The sequence below is a fragment of the Condylostylus longicornis genome, unplaced genomic scaffold (assembly GCF_029603195.1).
Source record: "Condylostylus longicornis isolate FDR11 unplaced genomic scaffold, ASM2960319v2 ptg000163l, whole genome shotgun sequence".
NCBI classification, from domain to species: Eukaryota; Metazoa; Arthropoda; class Insecta; order Diptera; family Dolichopodidae; genus Condylostylus; species Condylostylus longicornis.
This window is the reverse complement of record NW_026578131.1, coordinates 216,623-231,982: the sequence shown is the minus strand read 5'-3', so window position 1 is coordinate 231,982 and position 15,360 is coordinate 216,623.

Genomic DNA, 15,360 nt, shown 5'->3' with positions numbered 1-15,360 from the left:
TTTAGCATTAAGTTGCTTAGTAACCCCCCAAGCCACCGCAGCCATTCTTGACTTATTGTAGCCTCCCCACGCTCCCGCCTATAATATCCCCGTCCCAACTACAAAGCCGGAGATATCCCAAGGGAGTTGGACAACAGTTCCCGAACACTTAGAGACCCATGTCCAAGACAATTGTGGCGCCGAACAGCCAGTGCCGGATAGTCGCAGAGAATGTCCACGGCGGGCTCATGGCCACCCCCACAAAATCTGCACAGGGGGAGCCCGATTTCCCCAGCTTATGCAGGTGGTACTTCACTGGGCAGTGCCCCGTGAAGAAATTCGCAATAGTGCGAACCCGGCGCAGAAAGGCAGCAATCGGCAATTTAGTTGCCCACATTGCCACTATGGCCTGGTACCCAAATGAGCGTGACTTTTTTCTCCGATGCCAATCCCATAAGTGCAGCAAGGCAGCCTCAGACCAGCTTGGATGTAACCTGAGCTGAACGAAGCGCCAGCAGTGCAGCCGAGAACACATAGATGGTACGGTTTCTATACCCCCTTTCTAAATTGATTCTCACACAGATCTTTATTGCATGTATTTCGCCCTGGAACACCGTGCAATACGGGTCAAGGGTCCGGCCGGACACCGTATACACCCGAACCTACACACGACTCCATTTTGGACCTGTCCGCATACCACACGCTCGAACCCGACTCAAGTACCGGGCCACCCAGATCCGACGTCCATCGATCGCGAAACAGAACCCTGTACTTGTGGTCGAAGTTGTACCGCGGCAGACAGGTATCCGACATGGTTATTCTTAGAATCGGATCGCTCTCAATGAAGTCTCTGTGAGTCCTGTGGGCCAACCTTAGCCCTGCCCTGTCCTCGCCAGAGAGAAGTCGGTAAGTCGAGGTTCCTTCAATATATGGAGGTGCAGTGGCGGCAACAAGATCATCACCTCCAATGCAGCGGTAGGACCCGTCCGTATTGCCCCGGTCACTCCCAGGCGGGCCAGCCTCTGTAGCTTTTCCAGCTTGGCCCGCACACTCGCCTGCTGAGCCTTACGGCACCATACAATTGACGCGTAGGTGACGATGGGGTTAGCAACGGCCGTATATATCCACAGTGCTATCCTGGGATTGATTCCCCAGGTCCGCCCGATGCTTCTACACGTCCACAAGGCCGCCGTAGCCCTCTCGATAACTCTATCTATATAGGTATTCCAGGAGATACGATCATTCAGGGTTACCTCCAGATACTTCACCTCCCTAGAGTAACTAATACGTTCACCAAACAGAATTGGACTCGTTAACCAAAGTGCGCTTGCTTGGATTTATATTTAACCCAACGCCTTCGCACCACCTCTACACAATACGTAAATTTTGCGATGAAGGCCACGTCCGAAGCCCCTGAGAGCAGCGATTAGATCATCCACTACAATGGACGACAGGAGGGGCGAAAGAACCCCGCCCTGCGGACACCCTTTTGCAGCGGAGATGAAGAGTGTATCGTCAGCTATGTTGGACTTTATAATCTTATCCTGCAGCATCCAATTAACCAATCTGCTAGTCGTCGCATCAATCCCTCGTTTGTGCAACGACTCATAGATGACATGATATGGGGTGTTGTCAAAATCTCCCTCTATATTAAGGAAGCCGCCAACTGCCACCTCCCGCACTTTCAGTGAGTTTTCAAGGACCCCCACCAGACTCTGCAGAGCGAGTACAGTAGACCTTCCCGACTGATAGGTGTACTGAGATTTATGCAAGGGATTGCTTCCTAGTGCATCGTCTCGTATTAATCTATTAATTGCTTTCAATAGAAAAGAAATAAGGCTGATTGGACGGAAAGACCTTGGGTGGTTGCTTGGTCGCTTATCCGCCTTTGGAATATACGTCACTTTAGCCACCCTCCATGCCTGAGGGATGTAACCGCACGCATAGCTGGCACGAAAAATTTTCAACAGTGCTCTGGCAATATGTTGGAAATCCCTCTGCAAAAATGCAGGATATATGCTCCACGAAAGAATGATGTCAAGGACCTCTTCCCTAATTGTTTTTCCCTAATGTCGGCCTATTGCCCTTATTCATAACCATTAATTTATGCTATATATAAATTCAAGTAGGCACTCACCTCTTTTGTTATATTTCTGCTTCCCCAGACGGTGTGGTGGGCATTGGCATCACTTCCTATTATTAGTTGGAAGTTCCTCCTTCCACAAAAGTTCACGAGATCTTTCAGTTGTTCGTCTGGGTGGGCACAGTCTCCCGGGAGGTAGGATAAACAAACAATAAACTCTGTCCAACCCCCGGAAGACTTCACCTTCACCAACGCAGCTACCTGATTCTTAGAACAGTAATCTGGAATGGGAAAATACGTTAGCCTTTTACTAAACAAAATCCAAGACCTAGCCCTGCCTCCAATTGTATTATCATACAATAGCTCACCTGTTGGGCCCTTAACCTGATCCTTCACTATGTAAGGGTCTTGGATAAGGGCGATATCGAGGTGATCCTTCATAAATCTATGAGCTAGAACATCAGTAGATGCCCTAGCATGCTGTAGATTTATTTGGATGCACCTCCCAGCCATATCATTTCCTCCGGCTCTTGGCTATGGGCTTTGGACCTTTAGACAAAGGCTTTACATGAGCCTGCCCTGCCGCCAGTACCTTGAGAGAATTTTCTTAGTTTAACCCGAATGGTAACACGGAAGAAGTTCAGGAAAAGTCGGAACTCCGCTTTCTGTAGATCTTCCAATCCGGAATCATCCACGGAAAAGGTGATGGAGCAGTCCCCGTCCTTTTTCTTATCCATTCTCAGCACCCTCCAGGAACTCATTTTGAGGCTAGGATTTTGCTTTCCTATCCTACTTAGGAATTTGTCCCTGGAGAGACTGACGGTTGTTTCGTCCTTTGGCACGTAGGTGACGAAGACATGCTGTTTGGGCATGTCATCGCCATCCAGTACCACAACGTTGCAACCGTTCCAAGGCTTTATCTTCCTGTAGACACTGGTTACCAACTCCCTGGTGTTTTGATTATTGCATGTTACGGATATCCATTCATCCCTTTGCAACACTGCAGTGAATTGTGGATGATAATCCACAACTTTATCCATTTCATTCATGATGGCTACTTTGATTTTTCCCATCTGGACTTCGGATAGCCTTTATTCTGGATGCAGTTTATGAGTGATGGCCTCCTTGACCTGTGCTACTGCATCCCGATAAGAAGTCATTTTCGGGTTTTGTTGAGGAATGTTCCCAGGGACCTTTTCCTCAACATTGCCCTTCATAGACCTCTTTTTTGAAGGCCCTGCATCAGGGGTATTGCTTTCTAACCTTTCCCTTTCTTGGGGATGGTCGGCCATAACACCCTTTCCTTCTTATATCTGCGAGCTTCCTCTGGGGACATGCCATCCCTGATATAAGCTGCGATACGCCGCTTGGATGCACGAGAGAAATATTGTTTTTTCACCTGATGTCCAACCTTTTCAGGTCCTCCTGAGAAGGTTGGACATCAGGGGATGTTGCAGGTTGGCGTGAGAAGGAGTTCCTCCTCTGCGTCAGTCGAGAGAAGCTCTGGTTCCGCAGACCCTTGAGCACTAACTGTGTTTGTAATTATGTTGTCCTTAGTATTGTTGTTGTTGTTTTAATTGTCACTGTTGTTATTATTGTTGTTTTTATTGCAGTTGTTGTATTTGTTACAGTTGTTGTTTTTGTTGTTGCTGTTGTTGTTGTTGTTATTGTTTACATTCTCCATTTTGTCCCGCGAGTAGCTCGGGAAAGTATAGTCACCCATGGCGGAGCCCGGCATACCATGGGAAGGCTCGTTTAATATGGAGGGCGCCTGGTATCCAGAGTCCGCATACTAACGACTAAGCTCCCCCTTAGTCACGCAGTCATCGGCATATGCTGTTCCACTTTGACTTGGGACTCCTGTCGTCAACTGACGTATAGATATAAGACTGAAACTCACAAAGCAAGAGGTTCGCCGCGAGACATGACCACGACACGAACGTAACTTTGATTATTTCAATCACCCCTTTATCCTCCGCCATTACCGGGGCCCACCACTAGGATGTGACAGTGCGGTTTTGGGCCTCTAGTTGTGTTCTTAGTCTAGCTCCAATTTTCCTTGCTTTGTTGTGTATTTAATTTTTTTTTAATTTTTATTTTAAAATCACAGTTTTATGTTTGTTTTCTTTTTACTTAATATTAGGAAATTAAGCTTACAAGTAAAGCTCAACACGATTTTGTACTTTCGGCCGGAAGTTTCATTATTTTCTTACATTTTGAAAATTTTTCTCTTAAAAAAATTTTATAACCAAAACCAAAAATAAATTTTTACTGTGCGGTGGTAAGCAATAAAATTTATTTGAAAACATTGAAAATTTTCGTGAGCAAAACCTAGAATAAAACTATAAAATTTAAGGAATACGAAAGCGTAAAATGATATTAAAAGAATAAAGAAAAAAGAAAATTTATTTTGTTCGCATTTTATTGTTGTTTTTGGATGATTTTTTCTTGCATACGTGATTTTTTCTTATTATACTTTGTTACAATTTATAAGGATTCTTATGTCCTTTCTAAAGAACAATTTTTGTTTTTGATTTATTTTTTATTTTTCTTCTTATTTTTGAAATAATAAAAATTTTTATTATGTCGGTTAACTTCATTTTAAAATTAATTTTTTAGGGAATGTTCTAATTTGTTGTTTATTAAAAAATTTATAATATTTTCTTGATTGGATAATTGAATGAGAAGGTGATAAGAATTAATATATTTAAAATTCTAGAAAACTTTTGCAATTTTTCCAACATTTTATTGCAATTTTGTCAGCTTCCAACATTTTATTGCAATCTAAAAACTTTAGGGAAAGGGAGTGGCATTTCCACCACCACTCAGTACTAGGACAAGTCCCTTAAAATAATTAAACAGATAACCCACGGACGTATTCAAGAGTTTTCCAAACCATTGCAGAGCATCGGTCTTCACGGACCATTCTACGAATAATACTATGTCACCCCAACGTTTTGGAGTGCACAGCATGCAAAATAGCTTAATGAGATTTATCCTGCTTACTGGAAGCAAACTATATGTTCTTGCCGCGTCTTTTTTCAAACGTTGAAGAGCTAATTGTTGGGATGTTGGCTTATCCCCTAATCAGTTAGTTCGTTGACTCTCCCATTTCCTCTGACATTACAATATCTCTCGTGTAACGCACTGAATGTTGCTCTGCACTTCTCCGTCACCTCATATTTGAAAGCTTTTTCATCGTGAAATACACAACAGAAATTCAGCAGTAATTTTTGAATGCACTTTCTAGCAACTACATTTCTTAAAGTTACCATTAAAGACTGCGCAGTTTTGAAAGTTCTGTATATGTATAACTTTTTCAAAAAGCTCTGAAAGCTCTGCTGTTCTTTCTTTAAGACCCGAGTTTTACTACAAAATCTGAATTTATTTTAATTATGTTAAAATTAAGAAAAAAATTATTATTATTTCGCAAAATATTCATTACAGATTCTTAAAATTAATAATGACCTTTAATTCACTTTTAGCATACAATAATCCCTCTTTTTTCTAAATTATTTAAAGGTTAAGGAAATAAGTTTTAATTAAATTAAGGTCATAGTAATCCAATACATTGAATTAAAGCTATAATACAATTCTAGTGCAATATTACAGAAAAAGTACATAATACAAAGTTAATGGAGGACTTGTGACAAAATGTGGCTTGGAAATTCCAGAAATATCTGTAGTAGATAAATTTGAGCTTGTGTTAACTACCTATTTAGGAATTTCGTAAGTGCAAAGTAGAAAGAGGACTATTTGTTAGTAGCTAAATAATAATAAAAGCTGTACATGAAAATATCTTCTATATAAAAGAAAAAAAACAGTGGCTCATTGCCTTTTAATTTTAGTTTAAGAAGTGTCATTTTAATTGCCTTAATATTCCTTACAAAATCCAAATATTGTAACTTCTTCTTGTTGTCAAAGTGTTCAAAATTTCTGAAAATATTTCGATGTATAATGTCATCTATAAGTTCAAAGACTCTTATTAAGTGTAATATTGAATATGGAAGAGAATAATTTTCTTCACACGTGTATTTCAAGTAAAACAACAGAACGCGTCAATTGTTTTCATATTTATTGTGTTTGAATCTCAAACTTTTAAAACACGTTCTTTACCCAAGCCATAACTTTTCTTTCTCTTTATATTTTATTATTATTATTTTTTTTTTTAAGGACAATGGCCGAATGCTGACCATATTTTAGCTATATTCATCTTTTATTTCTTTGTTTTATTTGCAATAATATGTTCTATGTTTTCTCTTTTTGAAATTTTCTAACATTTTATTTAAAAAGGATTTATTTGAATGAAATGGGTATAAAAATACCATTGTCGTTATAGAGAAGAAAAGGTTGAATGGGTAAAGATAGGTGGTGCGTTGATAGGGTGACTTTGTAATTTCATCTGAAATCGATATTTTTATGAAGTATCTATGTGAATTCTATAAAAAAAAATCCTCGTAAGTCCTCCATCTTATTACCCTAAAATTGCTTATGTATTTTTGTTTTTTTTCAGTTCCCTTTCAAATAATTAATGAATCACACGAGTTCTCACATCCATAAAAAGGTTATTTTGTAAATTTTTTAATGGAAATCAAATATAATAAAAATGCATTTAAATGGTGGTATTGGGATCAGAAAAAAAACGAATTCCATTTACAGGAATGTTGTTAAAAAAAATTTGGAAGTTGTTAATTTACCTTTTTTTATGTTACGAGTGCCGAAAGAAACGAGAAGTACCGAAGGGAAAGAGAACAAAATACGAAATGTTCTTTTCTTTCTTCACAAGAAAAATATCTATGACAATGTTTTTTTCCAAATCGTTTATGCTTAATAAAACGAGGAAGGGGGTTATAAAAAAATTCGGAACGTGATATTTTTAAAGGAATTTCAGACCTAAAACAAAAAAAAAAATTGAAACGAAAATAATATTGAAAATTTTATGGACAAAATAAGTCATTTATTCAAGCTAATGGAAAATTCAGAGAACGGCCATTAAAGTGCGTTTGAAATTTGATAAAAATAAATCAAAGTTTAGAAAATAAAACGAGAAAAAAAATAGAGTTGACCTTGTCAACTCTGTGATACCCGTACGAATTTGTGCGAATAACTAATGTGCCATAACTAACTATGGGGCAGACTATGACTTTAAGTTGCCGTATTACCATATTGATTTATGCAAAATTTCAGTACTATGTGTTATTCAAAATACTGGTTGTGCCAAACTACTAATGATGTTGTATGGCAGCTACCAGAAAGAGCCAAGAAATTTTAGCGAATTTTATCAAGCACATCGGCCCTACTAATATACTCACTTGTGTGAAATCTCAATATCACAGCTTTTATAGTTTCTGAGATATAGGCAAATAACTTTTGAAGTTGTATGGCAGGTACCAGAAGGAGCCAAGTAATTTCAACGACTTTTATGAGACACATTGGCCCTACTAATATATTCGTTTGTGTGAAATTTCAATACTATAGCTTTAATAGTTTCTGAAATATAGTCAAATAACTTTTGAAGTTGTATGGCAGGTACCAGAAGGAGCCAAGTAATTTCAACGACTTTTATGTGGCATATTGGCCCTACTAATATATTCACATGTGTGAAATCTCAATATCACAGCTTTTATAGTTTCTGAGATATAGCCAAATAACTTTTGAAGTTGTATGGCAGGTACCAGAAGGAGCCAAGTAATTTCAACGACTTTTATGGGGCATACTGGCCCTACTAATATATTCGTTTGTGTGAAATTTCAATACCATAACTTTTATAGTTTCTGAGATATAGCCAAATAAATTTTGAAGTTGTATGGCAGCTACCCGAACCGGTAACCCGATCATGTCCAATTTAAATAGGGTTCTGGCACTTACTACAATAAATCATTTGTGAAAATTTGGTGAGCTTAGCTCAATTAGTTTTTGAGTTATCGTTCGGACGGACGGACGGACGGACGGACGGACGGACGGACGGACGGACGGACGGACGGACGGACGGACAGACAAAGCTAAATCAACTCAGAATTTGACGCTGATCAAAAACATACACTTGAGTCTATATCTAACACCGTTATTTTTTAGCGTTACAAACGGTAAGGCAAATTTAGTATACCCTTCGAACATACGTTCGTACGGGTATAAAAAGGAAAAATTTATATACAGGAAAAGGACATTAATTATCTAGACTCTTTTGAATAAAAAATAAAATGAATAAGAATTAAAATAAAAATAGAAAAAATATAGGATTATTGGTTTCAATTGTTTGAATTTTTCATTGCCATTAAATAAAAAAAAAATTCAAAAATAAAAAAAAAAACATGTTTTGCAGCATTTGAGTTTGAAAGGTTTCATTGTCCTGTTTTAATTTTGTGTTTTCTATTCTATTTTTAATTTCTTTTTTTTTTTTGGAAAACGTATGCTTTAAAGAACAATGGAATTTTGAATGAAGCCAAGAAATTTCTGAAGAGTTCTATTAATATCTAGAAATTTTTATAGTGTTGAAAATTATTTAAGTTTCCAGCTCTTGTTCCTTGAAGTAAGAATCGGAGGTATTTTGTTTTTCAAACCCCAAACTCCAAATTTAAAAATCTAATGAACTCACTCTTTATCACCCATTTTCAAAATTAATTCTGTTTTGGTTTTAAAAGAAATTTGAACTGCAATTTTTTCTGTAACAAATTTAATTATTTTCAGAGTTGAAAAACTGGAGTTCAGGGGTCAAATAAGAACCTAAAATTAACGAAAAATTTATTCTAAAAACTTTATTACAAGTATGTATGTGACAACGAAAGACATATCGGCAGGTGAACTTCTAGGAGTGTTTTGGTGGTTTGAAAATAATCGAATTGAAAAAATTCTGTCCAACATATACCCATTATAACTTTGAAGCTGTTAAAGTTAGAACAAAGTCAATTGATATATCTACATAACATTTTTCCAATGATTGATGTCAGATTTACCGTTTTCAAGTAATAGTTGCTTATTTAAGTAATTTTTTCAAAAAAATCAGAGACTCAAACCTTTATTTGTATTTTTTCTTAAGTATTGTCGGCTTTTTTACAGGTCATCATTTTCCGAGATCTTTATCACTTTGACTCTGTATATTTGCGTTTTTTTGATTTAGTGTGACGAACTTTAACTTAGAAACGGTCAATCAAGTCATCAGTTAACATAACAACATAAGTAAAATATACTAGTGCATACTTTAAGGCGCTCAATATAGTAAATTTAATTTTTGGCAGAAAAACAATTACAATATCAAGTTAGTGCTATAGTTTAGGTAGTAACCATAACAGGAAAATATTCTATAACCTTGTTTATCCATCTAATATAAGTTAACAATAAGGTAAGTTGAAAAATGGAAGAAGATAAACAATCATTCAGAAAATTAATAAAATTATTGTTAATATTTTTTCACATATTATGTACGTGTAGATAAAGCAATTTAAGACTCACCAATCATATAATAAATAGCCTTTCCCCAAAAAATGGTTTACCTAATTACCTTCATTAAAGAACGAAAAACGTGTAAAAATTCATTAGCGCGTTTAACAAATAAACCTGAAAAAAAATTTTTGGGAAGAAATTATATTTGAAGTGTCATTAAAGAGTGACTGGCATTTATACTTTAGGTATCTACATATTTTTTTTTATTTTTATAATTAAATTCAAATTTTGCAATTTATTCCTTCAAAAACGGAATGAAAAAAAAAACAGAAAAGGATTAAATAAAAAGGAAATAAATGAAAAATAAAAAATGTTTATAGCATTGTTCAAATGCTCTCATTCGTTTAATCTTAGCGCTTTGAATCATCAAAAGCTCTTCAAAAAATACTCACATAGAGCGAATTTTTTATTTTAAATTTTATTAACACTTTAGTATAATAGCTATGTGCGTCTTTCGATAAATTTGTTTTTCTTGAACGCGATGAATCATTAAAATATAGAACAAAAGGATTAATGAATTAAGGAGAGTTTTAGAATTATCTTGAAGCATCATATACGACCTTCATCACCTTTGTTCTTATGGTTTTGATGAGTTAATTGTTTTGCAAGAGGTGTTTTATTTTAGAAACTTCATGAGTTTCTTTCTCTTAATTTTCCATGGCTATAATTTAATTTCGCATTCAATGCTGTCAAATAATATAGGAAGCAAATTATTGCCCTTTAAAATTTAATTGTCTATATTAACAAAATAATTTTTAAATTTTAATTTTTTTTTTGTTTTGTTAGTCCCCTTATATTATAATTTTGCAATAAAATACAGTGACGACATTTCATTTATGATTCACAATGTGATTTAATTTTATTGACTTATTAAATATTTACAGATGACTCGAAATTTCTTATACAACAAAACCAAAAAAAAAAAACCCTCAACAAATAAGTTGGTATTGTAACGAAAATTAAAATCAAAAATCATTTTGTTATATAGGTAGGTACTCGAAATTTTAATTATGTGGCTATACTGACAAGACCACGGAATAATAATTTTGATAAAATATTTGGGACAATTACCACTTGAGTGAAATTTTATTAAAAAGGAAAGAAAAAAATTCAAAGAGTTTCGTCCTAAATTTTTTATAATTTTTTTTTTAGGTTACGGTTAAAGAATTCCCTACAAAATATTCATGATACAATTTTTATTTTGGTTAAAAGAGGAAATGTCAATAAAATGGAGTACTAATAAGTAAGAGTCAATGTAATAAGGCATTTAGGAAGATAGGCAAAAAAAAAACTCATCAATTTATTCAACAGTCATTATTTTTGACTTCATCATTTTTCTTCTTCTTCTTCGTTTTTAGTCCTTTTTTTCTTCATTTCCTTGTTTTTAAATTCGCCACCAAGCTAACCTATTTGTATAACATTGTTCTTCTTTTTACATTACAAATGCAAATGGAGGTCGTTTAAATTTTAATATTAGGTGACTGTTTTAATAAAGCAACATATAGACATTAGTATAGTGCTTTACCGGAATAATAATACTGTTATTATTCTTATACATATATCTACAAAATTACATTTATACATAACTACCTTTAATATTATTATTAAAGAAGAACGAAAAAATAATTGTTACTCATTTTATTATGTATATGAGCAGACCCGGTTCTTTCTTGCTTAGCTCCCTCCGTGATTTCCAAAAACAGCAACCCACCCCCCACCCCCCCCCCCCCCCCCCTCCAAAACTAAAACAAGTTTTGGAAAAAATGTAATGAGAAAAATTGGCTCAAATTTTAATTAAAAGCTTTTTTTTTTTAATTTACAAGGAGGCTCATTTCAAACGCTTACTTTGCATATATGGTAGATCCGGCGCTGTGTATGAGGAAAGAAACTTGATGTGACAGCATTATAACTGATGGTATTGTGTATTTCCACAATAATATTTAAAAATGTTATAGTTTTAGTTTTTCTGCAGTCTATTTGGTAAAATTAAATTTAAAAATAGGTAGTAAACTGTTTTAACACGTTGACTTCCAATGAATATATGGTGGGCAAGCCTAAGATTCTTCGCGGACTCGTACTCAACGGTGAATATAAAAATATTTTGCCTTGAGTTCCAAATTGAACATGTTTAAAAATGCTAATGTTGTTTATTACAATTTCTGTCATGTGAGGAGGTTAAAACTGGAAGGCAGGAAGCATTTACAGGTTTTGCTAACTTCGATGAACCTTCTTAGTGAATGTGGGTCGTTGATCCAAAGACGGAGAGAATTTATGAAACATTATATTGGATGTAAATATATGACTAGTCATATGTTACCTATGATTTTAGCTTCGGAAACGTTGAAATAAGTATCTTAATAATAGTATATTTTTGTCCTTAATAGACTCTGTTTAAACAAATTTTACTGAAGTGGAACAATTCGAATAAATGAGATATGCTTGTATGTAGTTGTTTTATTAAAAATGCTTTCTACTACATATAATCATTAAAATATAAATGTAAACATTGTTATGTTACAGACAGTGGCCACTTAAGCACGTATCACTAAAATGAAATGAAAATTAACATTTATTTAAAAAACAAAAAACTAGGACAAAATCTAATTTCCAAAAGTAAAATGTAGAGAGTGAAGCAAATATGATTTTTTAAATTATTTAATTTTTATCAACACACATACACTTACTAATACATTAAATTTGCCTGTTGCCTATTTTTACCTGTAACATTTTTATTTTAAAAAACACTTAAATCAGTGAAGAGCAAAAAAATTTCTTTTCTATAATGTATGATTTTAGGTGAGATAATTTAGCTAATTTATTCAATGTGTTTATTTTTTTCATAAATTCTACAAAATATGAATGTTTGTCTTTCGACAATTCGTAAAAGGAAACTGAATGGCAGGACTGTAAATTCAAATATTGTGTTAATATTACAGTTATAAGTTATAAACTCTCCTTCTTCACCATATCATTTTTATTACATTAGAAATATTTTCAAATTTCCGTTATTGTAAGTGAAACCCTTGTTGATTATTGTTGTACTCCTTCTTATACTTATGTATGTTTTCATTTTTAAAATAACTCAGGTAGATTTTCAAGGATAAGGGTACCAAATTGTGAATAAAAAATAGGAGATATAATTAAATTCGCTTGTTTTATTTTGCCATTCTTTGTAAATAAAATTTTTTGTTAAGCTATATTGTAAAAAAAAACACAATTATATGAAATAAATAAAGGAAAAAAAAAACAATAAAAAACGGAGTGGGAGTTTTGTGAGAGCAGAAAAAAAAAATGAAAAAAAAAACACAAACCAATTGAAAATACAAATTATAAAAATGAAAAACAAGATCTCAATATAAACAATAATTCAATTGAAAAAGTTTCTTTTGAATTTTTCCAAAGGGTTATTTGTAGGGTTTCATTTGTTTGTTGTTTATTCAGAAAATTTTTTAAAATATTAGAAAAAAATAACCCCTGGTAATTTTTTTTCAATTTCGGTTTTTCTTTCCTCACCTACTTTTTACATATTGTAACACGTTTTTCATATATTCAATAAAATTTTTTAATAATTTTTTTTTAGATATTTAGAATTAATGTAAAAAATATCAAACTTGGGAAGTAAATGAATAACAATCTGTCCATATTTCCGATAGTAGGAATGTAGCAAAGAATGTAAAGCAATTTAAAGGTTTTGAGAATAATGGGAAAACTGTTTTTGAAATGATTATTCCGGATGTATTGGAATGGACGCGATCGAGCATCTCGAGTTGTTGTGATATATTGATGCTACTTGTAAACAATTTGTTGCCGAGGTGTCTACACGCGAAACAGTTCAATATCTCACAGAGAAAGTTTGATCTCGGACAGTTGTTAAACAATTGTTTGCAATACACCTGATCGAACCGCAACCTAATATTTGATCATAAAATCTATTAGCTTAAATTTTTTCTTATTTTCTTGCATTGTTTCTGCCTGTTCAAGGTATTTTTTACATTTTATCTTTATATCTGTATTTTGTTTCGTTATCCTATTCCATTTAACCCAGTTTTTTAACATTTACTTATGTTCTCTGGTGTCATGCCTCCAATTTCAATTCTACTTTTGCTGTATAATAATATTTAATTTAACTACGCTTACGCTCGAACAAAGATCGAGAGTTAATTTGCGACTTTGCAATGGAAGGTGCCTTTTTGCATTTCACTGAAGCTGTTTACAGTTACCATTGTTAGAATTATCTTTCTACAACTTGCTTTCATACAACGCTATTAACTGAATGATAAGCTACAGCTTCAATCATGTGATATTTTTTGAATTCATAAGTAGTCAGGATTGACTTCGACTGCTATTATATTTTGTAATTTAGTAAAATTTTCCGATATAAAATGTTTAAGTTTCTTTAGTTATTCCTTTTTATTTATTCGATTCTCTCTTAAAAGTAATACATTTTATCGGTGTATGGCTGTATTTCTCTCTTTTACTGATTCACCAACATTTCGTTTAGGAGTGAGAGTTGACCTTGTATATAAAATACTTTAAAATAAATAACAATAAAAATAATGAAAACAGAATATTGCTTACGTTCATTATTTACTTTTATTAAATTAAATTGATATTATTTACAGTTTTGAAACGATTAAAAGTTTTCGGTATTTAAAATTAAATGGAACGAAAATTATTGGTAAAAGGAATTAATTTTGAATAATAATACCTTATAATTTATATATGTAGACGTAATTATATAATATTATAAAGAATATGGTTTTTCCTTATTCAAATAGCTTTAAACAAATTGTAATTTAATTATGGGTTGCAGATTCCGCGTGTCAAACGCAATACAATATTTTCATTGTTAATTTATATTTTATGATTTTTTCGAAGAAGAATTTGTGCTAAGAGAATTTGCTTTTTTTTTCGGGAACCGATACCTTTAGACTCCTCTCACGTCGATCACTGGGGACTATCTCAGTATCTATCGGTGGTGCGCCATCGTCTTGCATTCACACAATAAGTGCGAATAATTTGGCCTTCTCCAGGTAGAGACGGCGAACCTCGCCCTCCGGTTCGTAAGTGCCTTGCAGATGAAGTGAGTTGTTCCAAAAAATTTGACCAATTTGTCGCCTTTTTTTTCCCATCTTCTGTTGGGTTTCTTTGGAAAATTTGTTAAGAAGATTCCTTTGTTTAAAGGAGTAGTTCCTGTCCATATCATTTTGTACTTACATGTATTTAGCTCTTCTCCATTCTCATAAACGGCTTTATTTTAATTTCGTTTATTCACTTTGTTAGACAAATGCATTCACCGTTTAGATTTTTTCACATTGGAAAATAATATTTTACCTGGTTTTTGGGTTTCCAGAAACAAATTTAAATTTAATTTTACTGTACTTTCAAAAACAGCAATTTTATTGAAATTTTCTTTTCTTTTTCTCTAACTTCCTTAAAATCACAACCAAAACCATTTAAAATAAATGCATATTGTTCATTTGATTTATAATCAAATTTTATTTGAAAAATAATATTTGGTTCGACATCATATTGTTCCGACCAACACTACCAAAATTATTTAAATATGTTTTGAAAAAAAAAATTAGCATGAAATCCTATTACTTTTTGGAATTCACAACATTAAAATTTGAGTAAATAAAATATTGGAAAAACTTTTTTATTTCTAACTTTCGATTGTAAACAACTTGAAGTGGAAATATATTACCAAGGTTGAAAAACATTAGGAATTAAGCATAAAATGCTTTAAAATAACCTTGAAATTAGTTGGTATTCTTGTTGGTATGTGTTTTCGGACAGCCGGGTGTCGCTACTGGCGTTCCGGTCACCTCGGGTTACATCCAAGTTGATCTTGTACT